This window comes from Trichechus manatus, unplaced genomic scaffold (genome assembly GCF_000243295.1).
Source record: "Trichechus manatus latirostris isolate Lorelei unplaced genomic scaffold, TriManLat1.0 scaffold00057, whole genome shotgun sequence".
NCBI lineage: Eukaryota > Metazoa > Chordata > Mammalia > Sirenia > Trichechidae > Trichechus > Trichechus manatus.
In genome coordinates this window covers 7,956,923-7,981,321 of record NW_004443993.1, presented here as the reverse complement: position 1 = coordinate 7,981,321, position 24,399 = coordinate 7,956,923, and the positions used below count along the sequence as shown (strand labels likewise).

The window sequence follows — 24,399 nt, the reverse complement described above, 5'->3', positions numbered from 1 at the left end:
TGATGGTGGTGGTGACGATTGCCATGACAGAAATGGTGATGGTGGTGGTAGTTGGTGGATGGTAGATGGCAGTGATGGTAGAGCTGGTGGTGATGGTGATGATGGTGGTGGTTACAATGGTGGTCACAGAGATCACCCATCCTTCTTCCATGACTCCAATTATAACCATGACTTTGCATGTTGAGGACTGATCTCTTACCCAGTGGTGATGAGACTTGAAAAGGGTCCCGTGAGGTCCCCACAGTAACAAAGTAGTGCTCCGAGAGGGACCATCCCAGAGGAATCTCTGATTCCTGACAGTCGTGAACAGGTTAACTGCACATTGTGCACTGGAATATTGGATGTAAATTAAATTTTGCTAAAGAGACTTCTCTTATCCATACCTTTACCACATCCTAAAAACATTTATGGAGCTTCTACTATGGGCTAAGCACCTTATTAAGTGTTTGTAAATATTATCTCATTGAAAGCTCACAACCACTCAATGATATAGAAGTTATAGTTATCTTCCCACTTTTCAGAATAAGAAATGGAGGTTCAAAGAGATTATATCACTAGCTCAAGGTCCCGCTGCTAGTAAAATGCAAAGCTAAGACTTGAACAAAATCTCCCTGAGTCCAAAGCCCTTGTTTACCACCAGACCAAGGTCATAAATTCCAGTACCTTCTGGGACCTAGACACGTAACATAAATATGAGGCCATTGGTGAGAAGCAAAGAGCCCTGGTGGTGCAACGGTCAAGCACTTGGCTGTTTACTGAAAAGTTGTGGTTTCTGAGGGAGAAAGACTGGGTGATCTGCTCCTATAAAGATTACAGCCTAGGAAATCCTATGGGACAGTCTCCTCTGTCACACGGGTTGCTATGAGTTGAAAATCAACTTGATGGCACCCAACAACAACACAGCAATTGGTGAGGACGTTGGAGTTCTGGAGGCTGCAAGCTCTATCTATCTAAAGACGTTCAAATCCACTTCTTCCTTAAATACACAACCAGTGAATCACCAGTTCACAACTTCTGCAGTAGACAATACTGCCTGATTGAAAATCAAATTCTTTAAATGGGCTTTTTTGTCCCTTAGAGGAAATATACTTGGTCACTTCCTGGTTGCCTTCCTTTCTCTCAACATTTGTCTTTCTTTCTTTGATGCATGGTGCTCTTCTTCTCAAAAAATCTACTCTAAAATATACTGTAGACAATACTGGGGAAGCCAGCACAACTTGTCCAAGGCAAGGTCATGGAAGCTCCATAGACACATCCAAACTGAGGGACCGAATTACTGGGGGGAGGGCTGGGGACCATGGTCTCAGGGGATATCTAGCTCAATTGGCATAACATAGTTTATAAAGAAAATGTTCTACATCCTGCTTTGGTGAGTAGTGTCTGGGGTCTAAAAGCCTATGAGTGGCCATCTAAGATACTCCACTGGTCCCACTCCATCTGGGGCAAGGGAGAATGAAGAAAACCAAAGGCACAAGGGAAAGATTAGTCCAAAGGACCAATGGACCACAACTACCACAAACTCCACCAGACTGAGTCTAGCACAACTAGATGATGCTCAGCTGCCACCACTGACTGCTCTGACAGGAATCACAATAAAGGGTCCCAGAGAGCTGGAGAAAAATGTAGAAGAAAATTGTCGCTCACAGAAAAGACCAGTCTTACTGGTCTGACAAGGACTGGAGAAACCCCAAGAGTATGGCCCCAGACATCCGTTTAACTTGGTACTGAAGTCACTCCTGAGGTTCACCCTTCAGCCAAAGATTAGACAAGCCCATAAAATAAAATGAGTCTAAATGTGCACACCAATCCAGGGGCAAAGATGAGAAGGCAGGAGGGACAGGAAAGCTGGTAATGGGGAACCCAAGGTCGAGAAGGGGAGAGTGTTGACATGCTGTGGGGTTGGCAACCAATGTCACAAAACGATATGTGTATTTATTGTTTAGTGAGAAACTAATTTGCTCTGTAAACCTTTATCTAAAGCACAGCAATTAAAATACTATAGAAACGGCCGTTATTAAGAAACCTTGACCAGATGCGAACAATTGCTTTTTGAGTCCTCATTGGAAACCAGTTTTACTAAAGAGAGTATTTTATGTAAAAGAGGTGATAATATTTTTCAAAACAGCAGAAGCTTCTAGCTATGCTTATTTGGAGAGATTCTGGCCATGACCCACAATAAGAAATATTATATTGATGATACAGTATTCATGTATGAAAACTTACATATATGTATAGAAATATGTATGCATATATATACATTCATATTGCCAGTTCAAATTCACCTAGCAGCACTGCAAGAGAAAGGCCTGGTGATCTATTTCTATAAGATCACAACCACTGAAAACCCTACGGAGTGAAGTTGTACTCTAACATACATGGGGTCACTGTGAGTTGAAATTGACTCTACAGCAAGGAATTTATATATGTATAGAAAGAGAACTAAATCAAGCTTCACAAAACAGTATCACTACATGCAGTATCTGATATTTTATAATTAAAATTCATTTCTTTTAAAATGCTTTTCATTTCTTTTAAAATGCTGATTGTTACCCACTGTCTTAGTTATTAAGTGCTGCTATAAAAGAAATACCACAAGTGGAGGGCTTTACCAAAGAGAAATTTATTTTCTCACAGTCTAGCAGGCTAGAAGCCAGAATTCAAGGTGCCAGCTCCAGGGAAAGGCTTTCTCTCTCTGTTGACTCTGGGGGAAGGTCCTTGTCATCAATCTTCCCTGGTCCAGGGGCTTCTCAGTGCAGGGACCTCAGGTCCAAAGGACATGCTATTCTTCTAGCTCTTCTTTCTTGGTGGTATGAAGTCCCCCATGTCTCTCTGTTCTCTTCTCTCTTTTATATCTCAAAAGTGATTGACTTAAGACACAACCTAGTCTTGTAGATTGAGTCCTACCTCATTAACATAACTGCCACAAATCCCACCTCATTAACATTATAGAGGTAGGATTTACAACACATAGGAAAATCACATCAGATAACAAAACGGTGGACAATCACACAATACTGGGAATCATGGAATAGCCAAGTTGACACATATATTTTGGGGGGACACAATTCAATCCATGACACCTTCTAAGTTGGTTTCCTGACCCCCCTAGGGAGTCACAACCAGCTGGTTACAAAACACTGACTTGTATATCTCTTTATTCTGGCCATGAAGGCAACATACAATCCTTCACTGGAACTTGGCATTTAATGTGCTCATGTGTTTATTTGGGTGGGGGGTGAGGTGTGTAGCATGTGAAAAGGCATGGTAATTCACTGCGTGACCTTGGTCAACTTCCTGCTGGTTTTAGACCTTATTTTCCACATTTTTAATAACAAATTAGTTACACTCTGAGTTTGTTCAACTTTTCTCGGAGCTTTGTCAAGTTACTTCACCTTAAGTCCACTAATTCACAGTTCCCCATCTTCTTTCAGTATGCTAAAGCATCTCAGTATTTTCCACTCTTCACAAAACAACACACACATTCCTCGCCCAAGCAGAAGTGGAAAAATGAAAGGGAGATAGTTGCCCAGACAGCGGCTTTCAAGAAATAAAATAACAGGACGTGTAATGAGGTCTGGAAAATTCTAGAAGCAGAACATTTTATAGACCCAAGTTCCCAGTAAAACATTTTCTGTTTTCTATCAGAAGACACTAAACCAATTTCTACTTACCTACCACGATGAAAAGCCCTGGCTTCTCACCCAGTCTGGTGGCTTCTCAGAGGCAACAAAAAGGAAGTAGATCTCTTCTTATCTTGAGCTCCAGTTTCTCAAGGAGGCTTGTGGGTGGGTAAGATATCTGATCTGGCTTGGGGGTCTAGGTTGGGGGAGTTTGCAAAATGCTAGGTCCATTAGTTCTCTTTTCATGAGTCATTTACATAGTACATTACCACGCCACCCCCGCGATACCAAAGTGCCTCAGGAAATGAATTTGGAAATAGGGATGGTGTCCAACAGGGAAAATAAACTAATGGAAACTGGTGCCAACTCCCAGCCAGGCTAAGAAAATGGATCCAACTTTTCTAAAGGGGTTCCTTTAGTTTGTGAACTTCTTAGTGCAAGAGGTAGTGTGGGAAGGAGTCAGCAGATCTATGTGTTACCCAGTTCCCTATTACCAAATCACTTCTCAGTTTACCCTTTGGGATTTGACTTACCCATAGTCTTGGTCTTTAGGATGGGGCAACCCAACATAATTACACTGATCTACTTGGCCTGTAAGGAGCCCAGGTGACACAACGGTTATAAATGCTCAGTTCAAACCCACCCAGCAGCCCGAGGAAGAAAGACCTGGTGATCTGCCCCCCTAAAGATTACAGCCAAGAAAACCCCATGGGTAAGTTCTACTCTGTCACCTGGGGTCACTATGAGTTGAATATCAACTTCAAGGCACCTAACAACACATGACTGGTAAAATTCTTGACTGGTCTCTTTGGCATGCTATCCTGAAATTTTCATCTCAATTGTATTAAAAGAATCTTAGATCTGGCACAGATACAGGAAATACACCTTAGTTTGGCAAATCTAAATACACATCTAGTGATTTCCTCCTTGTCTTGATTTTATTAGATTTATGAAGCATTCCCTTATTATCGCTATATAACAGCAGAACAAAACATTGCCTGGTCCTGTGCCATTCTCACAATTATTGCTATGTTTGAGCCCATTGTTGCAGCCACCGTGTCAATCCATCTCGTTGAGGATCTTCCTCTCTTTTCCTGACTCTTTACCAAGCATGATGTCCTTCTCCAGGGACTGGTCCTTCCTGATAACATGTCCAAAGTACGTGAGACTAAGTCTTGACATCCTTGCTTCTAAGGAGTGTTCTGGCTGTACTTCCAAGAAAGATCTGTTCTTTCTTCTGTCAGTCCGTGGTATATTCAATATTCTTCTTCATCAACACCGTAATTCAAATGCATCAATTCTTCTTCTGTCTTCCTTATTCATTGTCCAGTTTTCAAATATGTATGAGGTGATTGAAAATACCATGGCTTGGGTCAGGCACACCTTAGTTCTCAAAGTGACATCTTTGCTTTTTAGCACTTTAAAGAGATCTTTTGCAGCAGATTTGCCCAATGCAATACGTTGTTTGACTTCTTGACTGCTGTTTCCATGGATATTGATTGTGGATCCAAATAATATGAAATCCTGGACAACTTCTATATTTTCTCCATTTATTATTGTAAAAATGGCATGGTAGCAGCGTCATCTGACCTCTTCATCTAATTTCACAAGGTGGTGGGGGGGAATCGTTATCAGCATCCACAGCCCAAGGCTGATTCCTATGAGGCAGAGGTTAGCTATAACTCCTACCTCCAAACTTTTTAACAATGCTGACACCAGCCATCCCTCCCACGGCACTCTATACTTTTCTGCTGGTTCTAATAATTCATTGCAATGGCCACACAGAAGTCATAGACCATACTCACAGTTATGGGGTTTATTAGCAAAGTAACAGGTTACAATTCAGGATCAGGAACGACTCAGGATGCAATTCTTTGGTCAGGTCAGCTTCTCAGCTGCACTCATAGGCAGGACTTTCCCTTGCCCTTGGCCTCTTGGTCTTTGGCCCCCCACCTCTGCCCTGCTCAAGAAAATGTTACAAAGCTCTTTAACTCTGCCAGTAAGTGCCCAAGGGCACCCCATTCTAGGAAGCCTCCTGCCCAAATGTGCTCAGCTCTCTCGCTCTGTGGGTAGGCACACCCACTGTAACCGCCTTGTTCCATGGGCCAGGAAGCCCACTGCACCATCTTGCACCAGTACCCAGTTCTTCTGCTGCCATTTCTTGGTCACCACTTCTTGCCGTCTTGCATTGTCTATTGTGTTACAGCTCTCTCTCTCTGTCTCCTGGGTCTAGGAGGCTCTCAGCACAGGGGCCCCGGATCCAAAGAACACACTCCACTCTTGTCTCTTTTTCTTGGTGGTAGTGAGGTCCACCATTTCCACTTCTGGGATGTCTCATTTTAAGCCCAGCAGGATGGCAAAACTGACCAATCCCCTTATTATGGTTCCATACACCTTATTTGCAAGGTTCCATTTCCACAAGTGTGTCGTGCATCTTATTTGCATTATTAGCATGTTATCCAATCTGCTTGGTGGGCCACAAGCACATTATTTGCATAGTCCCACCCAATCTTTTCGTGGGGTTATAAGGCCATGTCTAGAAAGGCCATAAAAAAGTGACTATCGCATAGCAATAATAATGGTGCTTATTAGTCCATTTGTGAGGATTTTTGTTTTCTTAATGTTAAGGTGTAATCTGTACTAAAGGCTGTAGTCTTTGATCTTCATCAGTAAGTGCTTCAAGTCCTCTTCACTTTCAGCAAGGAAAGTTGTGTCATCTGCATGTCCCAACATGCAGGTTGTTAATGAGTCTTCCTCCAACCTTAATGCTGTGTTCTTCATATAGTCCAGTTTCTCAGATTCTTTGCTCAGAACTAGACCGCCAGATCCTTCTTCCTCCTCTGTCTTAGTCTGGAAGCTCCGCTGAAACCTGTCCACCATGGGTGATCCTGCTGGTATTTGAAATACTGGTGACATAGCTTCCAGCATCACAGAAACAAGTCACCACAGTATGACAAAAATAACTTTGGTCAGGATAGCTTCTTGGCCACGCTCTCAGATGAGTGGTGCATGTATATATGTATGTTGTTGTTGTTGAAAGGGGCTGCGTGGGAGTTTCACATTTCTTGTTTATTGTCAGCAGTGTAGGCCTAGTGTCTCGGGTATTGTATTATTAACGCATAGCTTGCAGAGTTCACTTCTGCATGCTCCCATGATTCTGATTTATATTTCTTCTCTCTTCCCTCTTGTTTTCCCATGATTTTATAGAAGTATAAAATTAACATAAGTTCCTCTTTGGGAGGTAGAAGAAGTGATAGTCTCTGGAAGTAAAATGCCTGAACAAGGAAAAATCATCTTGTGGCTGAAACCAGGATGGTGTCAAAAGGGCCACATGTCTGGAGTGTGGTTAACGTGGCCAGCCACCCCAGAAAGGAACCAACATTCCAGATTCTTTAGACGTTCATTTCTTCCTATATAACCCTCTGATCAAAATGATTTTGGAGGCGCTCACTCCCCTCTCTCCTGTATAGCGATATACAATCAAAACCCTTTTGCTACTCACCTCACCCGTCTCAGTATTGGCTTCTGCGGCAGGCGGCTCAGACCCACCATTGTAGTAACATTGTTATTAGGTGCCGTTGAGTTGGTTCTGACTCATAGCGATCCTATGTACAGCAGAACGAAACCCAACTAGTCCTGCACCATCCTCAAAATCATTGTTTTGCTTGAGCCCATTGTGTGGCCACTGTTGTTGTCCATCTCATTGAGAGTCTTCCTCTTCTTCACTGATCCTCTACTTTACCAAGCATGATGTCCTTCTCCAGGGACTGGTCCCTCTTGATAACATGTCCAAACTATATGAGACATAGTCATGGGTGACTCTGCTGGTATTTGAACACCAGTGACATAGCTTCCAGCGTCACAGCAACACAAAAGCCCCCACAGTAGGACAAACTGACAGATGCATGGGGGGGATGTGTATGTATAAATATATATATATATTTATGTTTGTTGTTGTTACTTTTTGTTGTTAGTACAACAGAATGAAACATTTCCTGATCCCATCCCATACCCATGATCATTGATATAAGTCCATTGTTGCGGCCTTCCAACATGGGGGCTTATCTTCCAGCAGTATATTTGACAATGTTCTGTTATGATCCATAGGGTTTTCATTGGCTGATTTTCGGAAGGAGATCACCAGGGATTTTTTCCTAGTATGTCTTAGTCGGGAAGCTACGCTGAAACTTGTCCGCTATAGGTGACCCTGCTGGTATTACTCAATACTGGTGGCATAGCTTCCAGCATCACAGCAACATGCAAGCCACCACAGTACAACAAACTGACGACAGGTGATCTGGGTATTCATTATGAGTCAGGGACCATGCCAAGCACTCACATGCATTGTATCATGGAATCTTCACAATTAACTCTATAGGGTGGTGTTGTGTGTCATCGAGTGGATTCCGACTCCTAGTGACCCCATGACAGAGGAGAAGTGTCCCATAAAGTTTTCTAGACTTTGATCTTTATGGGAGTAGATTGTCAGGTCTTCCTCCCACGGAGCCTCTGGCTGGGTTGGATCCGCTGACCTTAGTTAGCAGCCAAGCACTTAACCACTGTGCCACCAGGGCTCCTTCTCTATGGAGTAGTTATTGTTATTGTGTCAGGGTCCTGCCAGGAAACAGACACACACTCAAATGGAGGAATGAGGCAAGTTTATTGAAGTGTTTATTACAAAGGTGGAGGCAGGTTTAGGGCAAAGCAACAAGGGATGATGGAGCACCCCAGGAACAGTAACGTGTAGAGCTGTTAACAACCTCCAGGCCTGTGAGAGGCAAAGGGAGAGAGAGGTTACTAAAGACCTAGAGAAAGCTGTAGGAGCCTTCGGTGGAAGGATACAACCAACCCATGGCCTCCCAAGAAGGGAGCTGGGGAAAGAAATATCCCCATCTCACTCTCCTACCTTCTTCCAGTCTCCTGCCAGCACACTCCATTGGCCATAGTCACCCAGACACCTTCTGGGGTTCTGGTCCACCCATACCAGTCTTCTGGGGCACAATGCAGGTGAAGAATGGGGAAGGGTGGATAGTGAAGGCAAATGGCGATCACCCATTAAGTTATTAGTTCTATCTGAAGTACCATACGACCCAGCAATCTTGCTCCTTGGAATATATCCTAGAGAAATAAGAGCCATCACATGAATAGATGTATGCACACCCATGAATAGATATATGCACACCCATGTTCATTGCAGCACTGTTCACAATAGCAAAAAGATGGAAACAACCTAGGTGCCCATCAACGGATGAATGGATAAATAAATTAGGGTATATTCACAAGATGGAATACTACGCAACGATAAAGAACAACGATGAATCTGTGAACCATCTTATAACATGGATGAATCTGGAAGGCATTATGCTGAATGATTTAGTCAGTCACAAAAGAACAAATATTGTATAAGACCACTATAATAAGAACTCAAGAAAAGGTTTAAACACAGAAGAAAACATTTTTTTGATGGTTACAAGGGTGAGGAGGGATGGAGAGTGTTATTCACTAACTAGATAGTAAATAAGAATTATCTTAGGTGAAGGGAAGGACAGCACACACTACAGGGGAAGTCAGCAAAACTGGACTAAACCAAAGCTAAGAAGTTTCCTGAATATAATTAAACACTTTGAGGGACAGAGTAGCAGGGGTAGGGGTCTGGGGACCATGCTTTCAGGGGACATCTAGGTCAACTAACATAACAAAGCTTATTAAGAAAATGTTCTACATCCTACTTTGGCGTGTGGTGTCTGGGGTCTTAAAAGCTTGCAAGCGGCTATCTAAAATGCATCAATTGGTCCCAACCACCTGGAGTAAGGGAGAATGAAGAACAGCAAAGTCACAAGAAAAGTAGTAGCCCAAGAGACAGAAAGGGCCACATAAACCAGAGACTGCATCAGCCTGAGACCAGAAGAACTAGAGGGTGCCTGGCTACCACCAATGACCGCCCTGACGGAACACAGCAGAGAGTCCCTGATGGAGCATGAGAAAAGTGGGGTGCAGAACTCAAATTCTAGTAAAAAGACCAGACTTAATGGTGTAACTGAGACTGGAGGGTCCCCAGAAAGCATGGCCCCTGGACTCTCTGTCAACACAGAACTAAAACCATTCCCGAGGCCAACTCTTCAGACAAAGATTAGACTGGACTATGGGACATAAAATGATACTCGTGAAGAATGTGCTTCTTAGCTCAAGTAGATACTTGAAACTAAATGGGCAGCTTCTGTCAGGAGGTGAGATGAGAAGGCAGAGAGGGTCAGGAGCTGGTTGAATGGACATGGGAAATCGGGGGTGGGAAGGAGGACTGTGCTGTCACAGTATGGGGAGAGCAATTAGGGTCACATAACAATGTATGTATAAATTTTTGTATGAGAGACTAACTTGAATTGTAAACTTTCACTTCAAGTACAACAATAAAATAAAAAAAAGAATTGTAAAAAAAAGTTATTAGTTCTATTTAGTAGATCAGGAAACTAAAGATCAGAGATGTGAAGACACTAGCCCAAAGTCACATAGTATAAGTTCTGTAGCTGGGACTGGATGTTCTGATATGCCTGACCCCAAGATCTGGATCTTCTATGCTACCCTATTCTGTTTCTTTCAGGAAGTCTTCTCTGCTTATTCCCTGATTCTAGATTCCCAGTCCAGTTGCCAGGGCGACCCCATGTGTGTCAGAGTAGATTTGTGCGCTATAGGCTGAGTTTTCAGAAAGAGATTGCCAGGCTTTTCTTCCCATGCACCTCTGGGTGGACTTGAGCCTCCAGCCTTTTGGTTAGCAGTCGAGCCTGTCACACTTTGCACCACCCAGAGACTCTAATTTTAACATTTATTGTCATTATAATTTTAAGTTTTAAAAAAAATCATCTGATAACCTAGTCATCTATGCATTTGTTAATTCCAGTGCTGAGAAACACACCTAAAAATTAATAACTTTGGCAAAGAAATTAAAAATGATAAAACAAATAAGACCAAATCACCACTGTGATATGCCATTTTATTTGGAGAGTTTACACTGGCAAATATTCAAGATGACGTTAAGAAAACAAAATTATCTATACCTAGGTCTATGTTTAAGTTTAAGCAATTTGTCAGGCAAAAGAAGGGGTGGGGGAGTGCTGGTGGCCTGGCTACAAGGCCCCTCCTGTTCACAATGTGTCCCTAAGCATGAGTGATGGTGTATTTTTGCATTCTAAGAATGCAGCCACCTCTTTTTATATTTATTCACATGGAGATGATTGAGTTATGCAAATGTTGAGTTATGAAAGATCTTTGGGAGCATAAAATGCAACACTATACGAGTCTGGGCGGGGGGAATGGGGAGAGGGGGAGGCCAGGAGGGTGCTGTGAACTAAACCCAGGTGTTAGCCAAGGGGTCAGAAACTCAACCTCATTTCCCTCATTATTAAAAAGCATCCCTTGAGACATCCCAGGAAATCGATCTCATGTCGTTTTTAGTGCTTCTGTTCTACCTCCTGGCTTGTGGCATAGTGCCTGGGGTCTTAAAAGCTTGCAAGCCATGCTAGGCACAACAGCTGGTCTCTCTTCACCTAGAGCAGCTGAGGAAGGAGGAGAGTCAGGAACAGGAGGAGGAAATGGAATGAGTGGCTAATTGCCTCCAGGAACAACTGCCTCCTTTGCCATGAGACCAGAAGAAAAGGATGGTGCTCGGCTACCATTACTGAAAGTTTTGATCAAAGATTCTATAGAAGAATCCCGATCAAAGAGGGAAAATGCAGAACAGAATTTCAAATTCTCATGGAATCCAGACTTCCTGGAGTCATAGAAGCTTGGTGAACCCCTGAAACTACTGCCCTGAGATAATCTTTTAAACCTTAAACAAAAAATATCCTCTGGGGTCTTCTTAAAATCAAACAGTAGTTTATAGTTTAAGTAGTAAAGAATGTCTGATTTGAGCATTGTGCTCTTTGAAGACCTATATATTGGATCAAATTGAAAACAGCAACTCAAAAGGTCAGGTAGGAAGCTTACGAGGCAGTGAGTTCATGTTAATGGAGGAGGAACAAGTCGGAAAAGGAGGGCTAGAATGGTTGTACAGCTTGAAAAATTAATTAGCGTCACTGAATTGTACATGCAGAACTTGTTAAATTGGCATATGTTTTGCTGCGTATACTTTCAACAACAATAAAAAAAGTGAAATGCCAAAAGAAAAAAAGCATCCCTTGAGTCGATTCTGACTACTGGCAAACCCATGTGTTACAAGTAGAACTGTGCTCCATAAGGTGTTCTTGGCTGCACTCTTTACAGAGGCAGATCACCAGGACTTTCTTCTGCAGTGCCCCTGGGTGGGTTCAAACTGCCAACCTTTGGGTTAGTAGTTGAGCACTGACCATTTGCGCCTGCTAAGGACCTGAACCTGTCAACGCATCATCCAAATCAAGCTTATTGTGCGCTACCGCCACCTTGTGGTTAAATCTTGTTCCTTGATCGGCCCTGAAATCCCTCCTCCTCTCTATCTACCCTCACTGATTAATGAGTAGAGTAAAATCTTTAACACACGTCCGTTCTGTATCTGCATGGGTCATGCTTTTATTTTTTTTATTTGAAAATTACCCTTTAAGGGTTAAATAACTTACAGAACTTTGCACAACTTATAAGTGGCAGAGCTGGGGTTTAAACCAAGGCATTCTGGCTCCAGAACTTCCAATCTTAAACCCCATGCTTTATTAAATGATACAACAAACATAGACAAGCTTAGCTCTCAGGAAGTAGTCAACCCGTGGTGGTATTTAGTATTGTTAAGCAGTATTTAAGGAGCTATGGTGGCACAGTAATTAAAGTGTCCAGCCGCTAACTGAAAGGTCAGCGGTTGGAACCCACCAGCCGCTCCTCCGGAGAAAGATATGGCAGGCTGCTTCCGCAAAGATTTACAGCCTTAGAAACACTACGGAGCAGTTCTGCTGTGTCCAATAGGGTCCTTATGAGTCGGAATTAACTGGATGACAATGGGTGGTGGTGGTACGGTTAAGGGCTCAGCTGCTAACTGAAAGGTTCGTGGTTTGAACCCACCAGTAGCTCCGCAAGAGAAAAGACCTGGCTATCGGCTTTCATGAAGATTAAAACAAACAAACAAGTAAACAAACAAACAAAAACCCGTTGCCGTCAGATTTTGGCTCATGGCGACGCCATACGACAGGGTAGAACTGCCCCATAGGGTTTCCAAGGCCGTCATCTTTACGGAAGCAGACTGCCGCATCTTTCCCCCCCAGAGCGGCTGGTGTGTTTGAATCACCACCTTATGGTTAGCAGCCAAGCAAATAACCACTGTGCAACCAGGACGCCTTAGTATTGTTTATAATTACAGAAAACAAACAAAAACGGAAACATCTTGAATATCAATGGATAAGAGATAATGTAAACAAGCTGTGCTGTATCCTTACATGGAAATGCTGTGCAAAGAATAATTTTAAAAAGATATTACAAAAGAATTTCTAGTTTAAGTGGGACAATATTCATGGCAGGTTATTGTTAGGTGCCATAGAGTTGATTTTGATTAACAGCGACCCTACGCACAACGGAACAAAACAGTGCCCGGTCCTGTATCATTCTCACAATCCTTGTTACGCTTGAGCCCATTGTTGCAGCCACTGTGTCAATGCATCTCATTGAGGGGCTTCCTCTTTTTTGCTGACCCTCTACTTTACCAAGCATGATGTCCTTCTCCAGGGACTGGTCCCTCCTGATAACATGTCCACAGTATGTGAGACAAAGTCTCGCCATCCTTGCTTCTAAGGAGCATTCTGGCTAGACTTCTTTCAAGACAGATTTGTTGGTTCTTCTGGAAGTCCATGGTATATTCAATATTCTTCACCAACACCGTAATTCAAAGGTGTCGATTCTTCTTTGGTCTTCCTTATTCATTGTCCAGTTTTTGCATTCATATGAGTCGACTGAAAATACCATGGCTTGGGTCAGGCGCACCTTAGTTCTCAATGTGACATCTTTGCTTTTTAACACTTTAAAGAGGTCTTTTGCAGCAGATTTGCCCAATGTAATGCATCTTTTGATTTCTTGACTGCTGCTTCCATGGGCATTGATTGTGGATCCAAGTAAAATAAAATTGTGGATCCAAGTAATATTTTCTCCATTTATCATGATTTTGTTTATTTGTCCAGTCGTTAGGATTTTTGTTTTCTTTATGGTGAGGTGTAATCCGTACTGAAGGTTGTAGTCTGATCTTCATCAGTAAGTGCTTCAAGTCCTCTTCACTTTCAGCAAGCAAGGTTATGTCATCTGCATAAGGCAGGTAATTAATGAGTCTTCCTCTAATCCTGATGCCCTATTCTTCTTCATATAGTCCACTTTCTCAGATTATTTGTTCAGCATACAGATTGAATAAGTACGGTGAAAGGCTACAACCCTGATGCACACCTTGCTTGATTTTAAACCACACGGTATCCCCTTGTCCTGTTTAAAAGACTGCCTCTTGATATATGTACAGGTTCCTCATGCACACAATTAAGTGTTCTGGAATTTCCACTCTTCCCAATGTTATCCATAATTTGTTACAATCCACACAGTCAAATGCCTTTACATAGTAAATAAAACACAGATAAATATCTTTCTGGTATTCTCTGCTTTCAGCCAGGATCCATCTGTCATCAGCAGTGATATCACTCGTTCCATGTCCTCTTTTGAATTTCTGTCAGTTGCTTGTCAATGTACTGCTGCAACCGCTTTTGAATAATCTTCAGCAAAATTTTACTTGTGTGTGATAATAATGATATTGTTCGATAATTTCCCCATTCTGTTGGATCACCTTTCTTTGGTATGGGCACAAATATGGATCTCTTCCAGTCAGTTGGCCAGGTAGCTGTCTTTCAAATTTCTTGGCATAGATGAGTGAGCACTTCCAGTGCTGCATCCCTTTGTTGAAACATCTCAATTGATATTTCATCAATTATGGCGTCTTGTTTTTCAACAATGCCTTCAGTGCAGCTTGGACTTCTTCTCTCAGTACCATTGGTTCTTGATCATATGCTACCTCCTGAAATGGCTGAATGTCGACCAGTTCTTTTTGGTACAGTGACTCTGTGTATTTCTTTCATCTTCTTTTGATGCTTCCTGTGTCTTTCAATATTTTCCCCATAGAATCTTTCAGTATTGCAACCTGAGGCTTGAATTTTTTTCTTCAGTTCTTTCAGCTTGAAAAATGCCAAGCGTGTTCTTCCCTTTTGGTTTTCTAACTTCAGATCTTTGCACATTTCATTATAATACTTAGTTTGTCTTCTCAAGCCACCCTTTGAAATCTTCTGTTCAGCTCTTTTACTTCATCAATTTTCCTTTCACTCTAGCTATTCTATGTTCAAGAGCAAGTTTCAGAGTCTCTTCTGACATCAGTTTTGGTCTTTTCTTTCCTGTCTTTTAAATGACCTCTTGCTTTCTTCATGTAGGATGTCTTGATGTCATTCCACAACTCAATGTGTTAAATCTATTCTTGAGATGGTCTCTAAATTTAGGTGAGATATACTCAAGGTCGTACTTTGGCTCTTGTGGACTTGTTCTACTTTTCTTCAGCTTCAATTTGAACTTGCATATGAGCAGTTGATGGTCTGTTCCACACTTGGCCCCTGGCCTTGTTCTGACTGATAATATTGAGCTTTTCCATCATTTCTTTTCACAGATGTAGTCGATTTGATTCCTGTGTATTCCATCCGGCATGTATAGTCAACATTTATGTTGCTGAAAAAAGGTATTTGCAATGAAGAAATCATTGGTCTTGCAAAATTCTGTCATGCAATCTCTGGCATCCTTTCTATCACCAAGGCCATGTTTTCCAACTACCAATTCTTCTTCTTTGTTTCCAGCTTTAGCATTCCAATTGCTAGTAATTATCAATGCATCCTGATTGCATGTTTGATTAATTTCAGACTGCAGAAGTTGGTAAAAATCTTCAGTTTCTTCATCTTTGACCTCAGTGGTTGGTGCGTAAATTTGAATCAGAATCATATTAACTGGTCATCCTTGCAAGCTTTTGGGTATTATCCTATCACTGACAGCATTATACTTCAGGATAGATCTTGAAATGTTCTTTTTGATAATGAATGCAATGCCATTCCTCTTCAAGTTGTCATTCCTGGCATAGTAGACCATATGATTGTCCGATTCAGAATGGCCAATACCAGTCCATTTCAGCTCACTAATGTCTAGGATATCAATATTTATGCATTTCATTTCATATTTGATGATTTCCAATTTTCCTAGATTCATACTTCGTACATTCCACATTCCAATTATTAATGGATGTTTGCAGCTGTTTCTTCTCCTTTTGAGTCATGCCACATCAGCAAATGAAGGTCTCGAAAGCTTGACTCCATCCATGTCATTAAGGTGGACTCTACCTTGAGGAGGCAGCTCTTCCCCAGTCATATTTTGAGTGTCTTCCAACCTGAGAGGCCTATTTTCCAGCACTATATCAGACAATGTTTCGCTGCTATTCATGAGATTTTCACTGGCTAATTCTTTTTTATTATTTTTTCCTGTACGAAAATTTATACATACATTGTTATGTGAAACTAATTGCTCTCCCCATACTGTGACAGCACACGCCTCCCTTCCACCCCTGATTCCCTATGTCCATTCAACCTTCAACCAGCTCCTAACCCTCTCTGCCTTCCCATCCCACCTCTGGACAGAAGCTGCCCATTTAGTCTCTTGTATCTACTTGAGCGAAGAGGCACACTCCTCATGAGTATCACTTTACGTCCCACAGTCCAGTCCAATCCTTGTCTGAAGAGTTGGCCTCGGAAATTGTTTTAGTTCCGGGCTGATAGAGAATTCAGGGCCCATGCTTTCCGCGGTTAATCCAGTCTCAGTCAGACCATTTAGTCTGGTCTTCTTACTAGAACTTGAGTTCTGCACCCCACCTTTCTTCTGCTCCATTCAGGACTCTCTGTTGTGTTCCCTGTCAGGGCGGTCACTGGTGGTAGCCGGACACCATCTAGTTCTTCTGGTCTCAGGGTGATGAAGTCTCTGGTTTATGTGGCCCTTTCTGTCTCTTGGGCTAATACTTTCCTTGTGTCTTTGGTGTTCTTCATTCTCCTTTACGCCAGGTGGTTGGGATCAATTGATGCATCTTAGATGGCCGTTTGCAAGCTTTTCACTGGCTAATTCTTTTCAGAAGTAGACCACCAGGTCCTTCTTCCTAGTCTGTCTTTGTCTGGAAGCTCAACTTAAACTTGTCCACCATAGGCGACCTGCTAGAATTTGAAATACTGGTGGCATAACCTCCAGCATCACAGCAACACGCGAGCCACCACAGTACGGCAAACTGGCAGACATGTGGGCATGTTATTAAGAGGAAAAAAGGTTATAAAAATTTATTAGATAGCATGATTCCTTTTTTTGGGTAAATATGCACATATAAAGGAGCCCTGGTGATGCAACGGTTAAACTTTCGGCTGCTAACGCAAAGGGCGGCGGTTCGAACTCACTCAGTGGCTCTTTGAGAGAAAGCCTGAAGATCTGCACCTGCAAAGATTCCAAAACCAAAACCCACTGCCGCTGAGTCGATTACGACTCATAGCGACCATATAGGATAGAGAAGAACTGCGCCATAGGGTTTCCAAGGTTGTAAATATTTACAGAAGGAGACTACCACATCTTTCTCCCTCGAAGCCCTGGTGGGTTCAAACCGCTGACCTTTCAGTTAACAACCAAGTGCTTTAACCACTGTGCCACCAGAGCTGCAAAGATTACTGCCTTGGAAATCCTATGGGGCAGTTTTACTCTGTCGTACAAGGTCTCTATGAGTCAGAATTGACTCGATGGCACCTAACAACAGCAATATCACATGTGAGTATGCACAGAAGAAAACCTGGGAAATGTATTAATAGTTGTAATTTACGGGGCACTCACTGTTTTAGGCACTGCCTAAATACCTCATAAGCCCCATAAAGGGGCAGTATTAACATCCTCATTCTATAGATGAAGAAGGGAGTCCTGGGTGGTGAAAATGGTTAAGCACTTGGCTGCTAACAGAAAAGTGGGCAGTTGGAATCTGCCTAGAGGAGCCCCAGAAGAAAAGCCTGGTGATCTACTTTAAAAAAATCAGCCATCGAAAACCCTACGGAGCACAGTTCTACTCTAAAACACTTGGGGTCTCCATGAGTCAGAGATGACTCAACGGAACTGGTTGTTTGGGTTTTTATAGATAAGGAGACTCGGTGCATGGTGGTGCAGTCAGCTGCTAACATCCCCTACTAGACTGTAAGGAGCCTTGGTGGCACAATGGTTAAGCACTCAGATGCTAACCAAAACGTTGGTGGTTTGAACCTACCCAGAGGCTCTGTGAGAGAAAGACCTGGCGATCTGTTCCCACAAAGATTGCAGCCTAGAAAACCCTATGGGGCAGTTCTAGTCTGTCACACGGAATTGCTATGAGTTGGAATCGACTTGACAATACCTAACAACAACACTAACCTAAAGGTTGGCAGTTTGAACCCACCTGATGCCTCCATGGGAGAAAGACCTGGCTATCTGCTCCCGTGAAGATCACAACATAGAAAACCTCACGGGGCCGTTCTACTCTGTCACATGGGGTTGCCATGAGTTGAAATTGACTTGGCAGCATCTTACAACAAACAACAACAGATGAGGGAGCTGAGATTCAGAGAGGCTGTGTAATTTGCCTAAGGTCACACAGCTAGTAGGTGGCAGAGCTGGGTTTTGGCCCCAGTCTGACTCCAGCTCTAGACACTGTACTATTCTAACCAGGCCTCATCATCCCCACCCCTCTGCCTTGGGCACAGGACCAGGCATACAAAAGGCACTCAATAAACATTTGTGGGAAGAAAGAAGAAAGACTAGAAAAGGGAAGGGATGGAAGGAGGGGCTGCACCTGGTGCCTTTGAGCGTTGAGATTTTGGCATTGATGCTGGAAAGCTTCATTCTCAGGATCCACAGCTTCCAGGTGAGGAGGACGATGTTGATCTACAAAGACAAGCAGAGGAATGCAGCCAGGAGTTAGAATGAAGGCCAGGGTTTAGGACATAGACCATGACCTTGAGTGGACAGTTCTTTCTCTTCTAGGCCCTCCCTCAGCATCTCAGGGAGTCCCTGGGTGATGCAAACAATGAACACACTCGGCAGCTAACTGAAAGATTCAAGACTGAATTCCACCCAGAGGTGCCTTGGAAGAAAGGCCTGGTGATCTACTTCCAAAAAATCAGCCATTGAAATCTCTATGGAGCATAGTTCTACTCTGACACACATGGGGTTGCAATGAGTCAGAGTTTACTCAATGGCAGGTAGTGGTGTAGTAAATTATATGGCCCCTCTAGCCATGGTCTTGTGACTCCCATAAAATGATTGGGTGGAACTATGCAAATAAGGTTGAGGCCCATCAAGGGGATTGGAAAGCCTGCTAAAAATGCAAATAAGGTGTATGGCAAACCTATGGGGGTGGGACCATGCAAATAAGACCTATGGAACCCTAACAAGGGGTTTGGTTAGTTTCGCCATCTCGCTGGGTTTAAAGGAAGACAATCCCAGAGGTAGAAAGGTGGGGGAGGGGAGTCTCACTACCATCAAGAAGAAGAGCCAGGAGTGGAGTGCATCCTTTGAACCCAAGGTCCCTGTGCTGAGAACCTCCTAGACCCAGGAGACAGGCTGTAACACTGGAGACAGCAAGAAGACTGCTAGAAGTGGTGGCAAGCACAGCAGACTCCAGTAGCAGAGAAATGGGCAGCAGCAGAACCAGGAGACTGGTGCATGATGGCACTGTGGGCTTCCTGGGCCACGGAGCAAGGTGGCTACAGTGGGCGTGCTGACCTATGGAGCAGGAGAGCTGACTGCCTCTGGGCAGGAGGCTTGCTGGTGGGGTGGGGTGCCTCCAGGCACTTGTTAGCAGAGCTAAAGAGCTTTAACACTTGCCTGAGCAGGGCAGAGGCCAGGCCAGGAGCAAGGGCCCAGGCCAAGAGCCCACAGCCCAGTGGCAGCAGCTCAGAAGAAGCTATCCTGATCAAAGAAGTGTATCCTGAGTTATTCCTGTTACTTCCAAGTTGATCCTGATCCTGAATTGTAACCTGTTACTTCCCTAATAAACTCCATAACTGTGAGTATGGTCTGTGAGTTCTGTGTGGCCACTGCAATGATTTATCAAACCCAGCAGAGAAGTAGCGAGTGCCATGAGAGGGACAGCTGGTGACAGATTTGGTAAAAAGGTTGGAGGGTGGAGGTATGTCTGACTTCCACCTCATAAGGATCAGCCTTGGGCTGATGTTGATCTTGATCCTCTCTCCTCCCCCTTGTGAAGTTAGACAAGTTCTGATGCCATGGCTCCATTTTTACACAAGTGTTTTGTAGTTGTGAGCATCTCAGACTGGGATACGCCAACCCCTAAGGAGGGTCCCTCCACCTCAGCAATGTTGACATTTGGGGCTGGATCATTCTCTGGGGCAGGGGTGTCCTAGGTACTCCAGGATGTAGAACAGCATCTATGGACATTGCCCACGAGACACCAGCAACTCTCTCCAGGTGTGACAACCAAAAATGCCCCCAAACATGGCCTAGTGTCCCCTTGTAGCCAAATCACCTCTGTTAAATGCCACTGCCCAGGGGTATGCAATTTTTTTTCCAAATTAGTAAAACTTGTAGGAGAGCCAAATATCCTTGAGGATTTGGAGATGGGCAAGTGAAATATTATTATTATTCTCATTATTACTCATGTTGTTGTTTCTGTTAGCTCTGTCAGCCCCCGACTCAGGGCAACCCCATGCACAATGCCTGGTCCTGCACCATCCCTGGTTACAGATACAGCTGTTGCGATGCATCGGTTTTCATTGGCCGATTTTCAGAAGTAGATCCCTAGATCTTTCTTCATAGTGCGTCTTAGTCTGGAAGCGCCACTGAAACGTGTTCAGCATTGTAGCAACCTGTAAGCTTCCACTAACAGACAGGTGGTGGCTATTAATGAGGTGAATTGGACAGGAATCAAACCCAGGTCTCCTGTATGGAAGGCCAGAATTCTACCACTGAACCACCATGCCCCCATTATCGTTGTTAGTTGCTGTACCGTCGATTCTGACTCACGGCGACCCATAACGTTTTCAAGACTGTGAACTTTAGGAAGGAGATTGCCAAGTCTTTCTTCCGAGGCACCGCTGGGTGGGTTCAAACCGCCAACCTTTTGGCTAGTAGTGGAGTGCTTCACCATTTGCACCACTCTGGACTCCTGATGCCATGAGTCATTGTTGTTAAGTTGTTGTTTCTTGGGTCCCATTGAGTCAATTCCGACTCAGACCAACCCCATGTGACAAAGCAGAACTTCCCCACAGAGTATTCTAGGGTAATCTTTATGGAAGCAGAGCGCTAACTGAAATAAAATAAAACAAAATAATAACGTGCTGTTCCTGTTTCCTCCCTGCACTGACTGACAAGACATCAAAATCCATTGACAATGTGTCGATTCCAACTCACAGTGACCCTATAGGACAGAGCAGAACTGTCCCACAGGGTTTCCAAGGAGCACCTGATGGATTTGAACTGCCGACCTTTTGGTTAGCAGCCAAACTCTTAACCACTATGCTACCTTCCTTGTTGACATTTAGAGGTTGACCATGTTGTTTTCAATAGCTACATAGTATCCCATGGGGGCAGTGGTGGTTCAGTGGTAGAATTCTTGCCTTCCATGTGGGAGACCTGGGTTTGATTCCTGGTCAATACACCTCATGGGCAGCCGTCCCCCGTCTATCAGCAGAGGCTTGCGTGTTGCTCTGATGCTGAACAGTTTTCACTGGAGCTTCCAGACTAAGATGGAGTAGGAAGAAAGGCCTGGCAATCTACTTCCAAAAATCAATCAATAAAAACCCTATGGATCACAATGGTCTGATCTGCAACCAATCATGGGGATGGCACAGAACCAGGCAGCATTTTGTTCTGTTGTGCATGGGGTCACCATGAGTCGGGGTGTCTCAACAGCAGCCAACAACAGCATAGTGTCCCATTGTGTGGCTGTGTAACAATTTATCCATTTCCCCTTGGAGTGAATACTTGGTGTTTGCAAGCACTGCTGTGCACATGCACTCTCTGGAAATTTCCACAAGTGTTTCTGGCTGAGCGCCAGGCCGGTTCCTGGAACGTTTTAGTTATTGTCCTATCTCATGAGACGCGAGGAGGCATCTAGAGGAACTGCTGCTCTTGACCTCATTCAGACACTCGGAAAGGAGCCAGAGGGGATGTGAAAGTTCAAAAGCCTGGAAAAAAAAAAATCATCACATTATGTTCCCCGAGGTAGGGCCCCTGAGTTCAGGCAGACAAGGGCCTGAATTTGAGGGGAGCGGGCCTCAAAGAATCAAGAGAAGAGAGAAAATGGGCCTCCAGCCAAAGACTCAGAGAGAGAAGAAGGTTCTGGTGTGAGGGGGACCTCAGAACGCTACAACTCAAATTAGGGGCAATATTACTACCCCCTGCCCCGTCTTTGTTAAAGCCATCCACTTATGGTATTTCTGTTATAGCAGCACTAGATGACTAAGATATGTCTGTAATGAGGCAGTGCTGGTTCCGTGGCACAGTTCTCGCCTTCCATGCAGAAGACCTGGGTTTGATTCCCACCAACGTACCTCATGTGCAGCCACCACCTGTAAGTCAGTGGAGGCCTGCATGTGGCTATGGTGCGGAACGGGCTTCAGCAGAGCTTCCAGGCTGAGACAGACTAGGAAGAAAGATCTGACAGTAGACTTCCAAAAATCAGCCACTGAAAACCCTATGGATCACAATGGTCCAACCTGCACCTGATCATGGGGATGGCGCAGGACCGAGCGGCGTTTCCTTCTATCGTGCATGGGGCCGCCATGAGCCGACTTGATGGCAGCTAACTACAACACAACATTTGAGTCTGTGATCTGTTGGCCTCTTGTGATGGGGGCCTATTTTTGTGTCTGTGAGTCTCCATAGCTACCTGTCTTCTGTATTTCCCTGTTGTAAGTAAGTATCTGTTTGTCTGTCTCCATAGCTGTCTGTGCGTCTGCTTGCCAGTGGTGTGGGAAGGGTGGGGAAATCATTATGTCTGTGGGTCTGTCTTTGTTGTATTTGCCTGTTTGTGTGTCTTTTGGGGGCTGTGTTTCTTCATGACCCTCTGTGTGCCTCCTGTGTGTGTGGGTATGTTTATGAGGGTCTGTGTATATATTAGGTCCCTGGGTGGCACCAATGGTTTGATCTCGGCTACTAAATGAAAGGTTGGCAGTTCAAACCCACTTAGCTGTGCCACGGAAGAAACGCCAGGTGATCTGCTTCCGCAAAAAACAAAAACAAAAAAAAAAAAAACCCTATGGAGCTCAGTTCTACTCTATAACTCATGCGGTTGCCATGAGTCAGAATCAACTTGACAACAGGTTTGGTTTGGTTTTGGTTGTATAGGTACTGTGTGTGTGTGTGTGTGCCTGCCCCCAGCCGGTGAGGTCTTCCACAGGCAGCCAGAAATGACTGACCGTCAGCATCAGTTTTCCCAGTCAGTGCACCAAGGGGCTGCCACATGTTGCTTTGAACCTCTCTATGCTGGCATATGAGGGCAAGAGCTGTCCCCTCGAACTCAATACCCTGACCCTCAGCAGGCCACTCCTGGGCACACCTGAGGCCCCTCAGTGCTGACCCACCACCCCCTCCATCATGCCATCTTGAAATGGCCTCCCAGCAAGGAATCTTCCAGAAGCGAATCACCCACATCTCTGCCTGGTCCCTCTGGGGAGACACGTAAGAAGGGAACGCCATGGCGAGCCAAGCCCACCTCCCACCTTCTCTATCAATGGGAACTGCATGGAGATCCAAGCCCACCTCCCACCTTTCCTCCCAACAGGAACCCCATGGAGAGCCAAGCCCACCTCCCACTATCTCTCCCAACAGTACCTTGCCCATTGTGACCACACAGAGGGACCCTCCCCAGACACTCCTTGTGTGCAGGGGCACAGCATCAATGACAGTGGTAGCCCTGATAGAAGGTGCCTGTCTTAGTCATCTAGTGCTGCTATAACAGAAATACCACAAGTGGGTGGTTCTAATGAAGAGAAGTTTATTTCCTCACAAAGTATGCTAAAAGTCCAAATTCAGGGTGTCAGCTCCAGTGGAAGGCTTTTTCTCTCTGTCGGCCTCTTCCCTTCAGTGTTCCCCTGGACTAGGAGCTTCTCTATGCAGGGACCCCAGTCCAAAGGATGCGCTCTGCTCCCGGTGCTGCTTTCTTGACGGTATGAGGTACCCCTGTCTCACTGCTCACTTCTGTCTTTTATATCTCAAGGGATTGCTTCAGGACACAATCCAATCTTGTAGATTGAGTCCTGCCTTACTAACACAACTGCCACCCGTCCTCCCTCATTAACATCATAGAGGCAGGATTTACAACATATAGGAAAATCACACAGTACCAGGAATCATGGCCCAGCCAAATTGACACACACATTTTTGGGGGGACATAATTCAATCCATGACAGTGCCTCTGAGGTGAGGGAAAAGATGAAGGGGAGTAAGTGGTCTTAACTGACATGGTCAGCCACACTGCCAACCACCCCCAGCATGAGGGACCCCTTGGGCTGTCTCTGGAGCAGGATAGAGATGGAGAAGTTGAGGACCAACGTAGGGTCTCAGACCTACCAGCTAAGGGGGCTGTCTGCTCAGGGATCCCCTGCAGAGGAGCAGTACCGACCAAGTCCAGGACCCAGGCTCATCCTCCAGCCTCCCACCTCAGCAACATCTGGCAGGCCAAGCAGGAAGTGGTCTCCTCAAAGCAGAACATCTGGAAGTCATGCCTGTTGGCAGTGGTGTTCTTGGGGTAGATATT

General features: G+C 44.3%; 1 protein-coding gene across 1 annotated transcript in view; it reads right to left on the bottom strand.

Moving 5' to 3' along the window:
* Positions 1 to 3,727, bottom strand: part of LOC101346747 (adhesion G protein-coupled receptor E4-like) — a 64,654-nt gene extending 60,927 nt beyond the window's left edge. The window contains exon 1 of the mRNA XM_023733082.1: positions 3,672 to 3,727. The gene's annotated coding sequence lies outside the window, so the exon portion shown is untranslated. The remainder of the gene's footprint in view (positions 1 to 3,671) is intronic.
* Between the last annotated feature and the right edge of the window lie 20,672 nt (positions 3,728 to 24,399).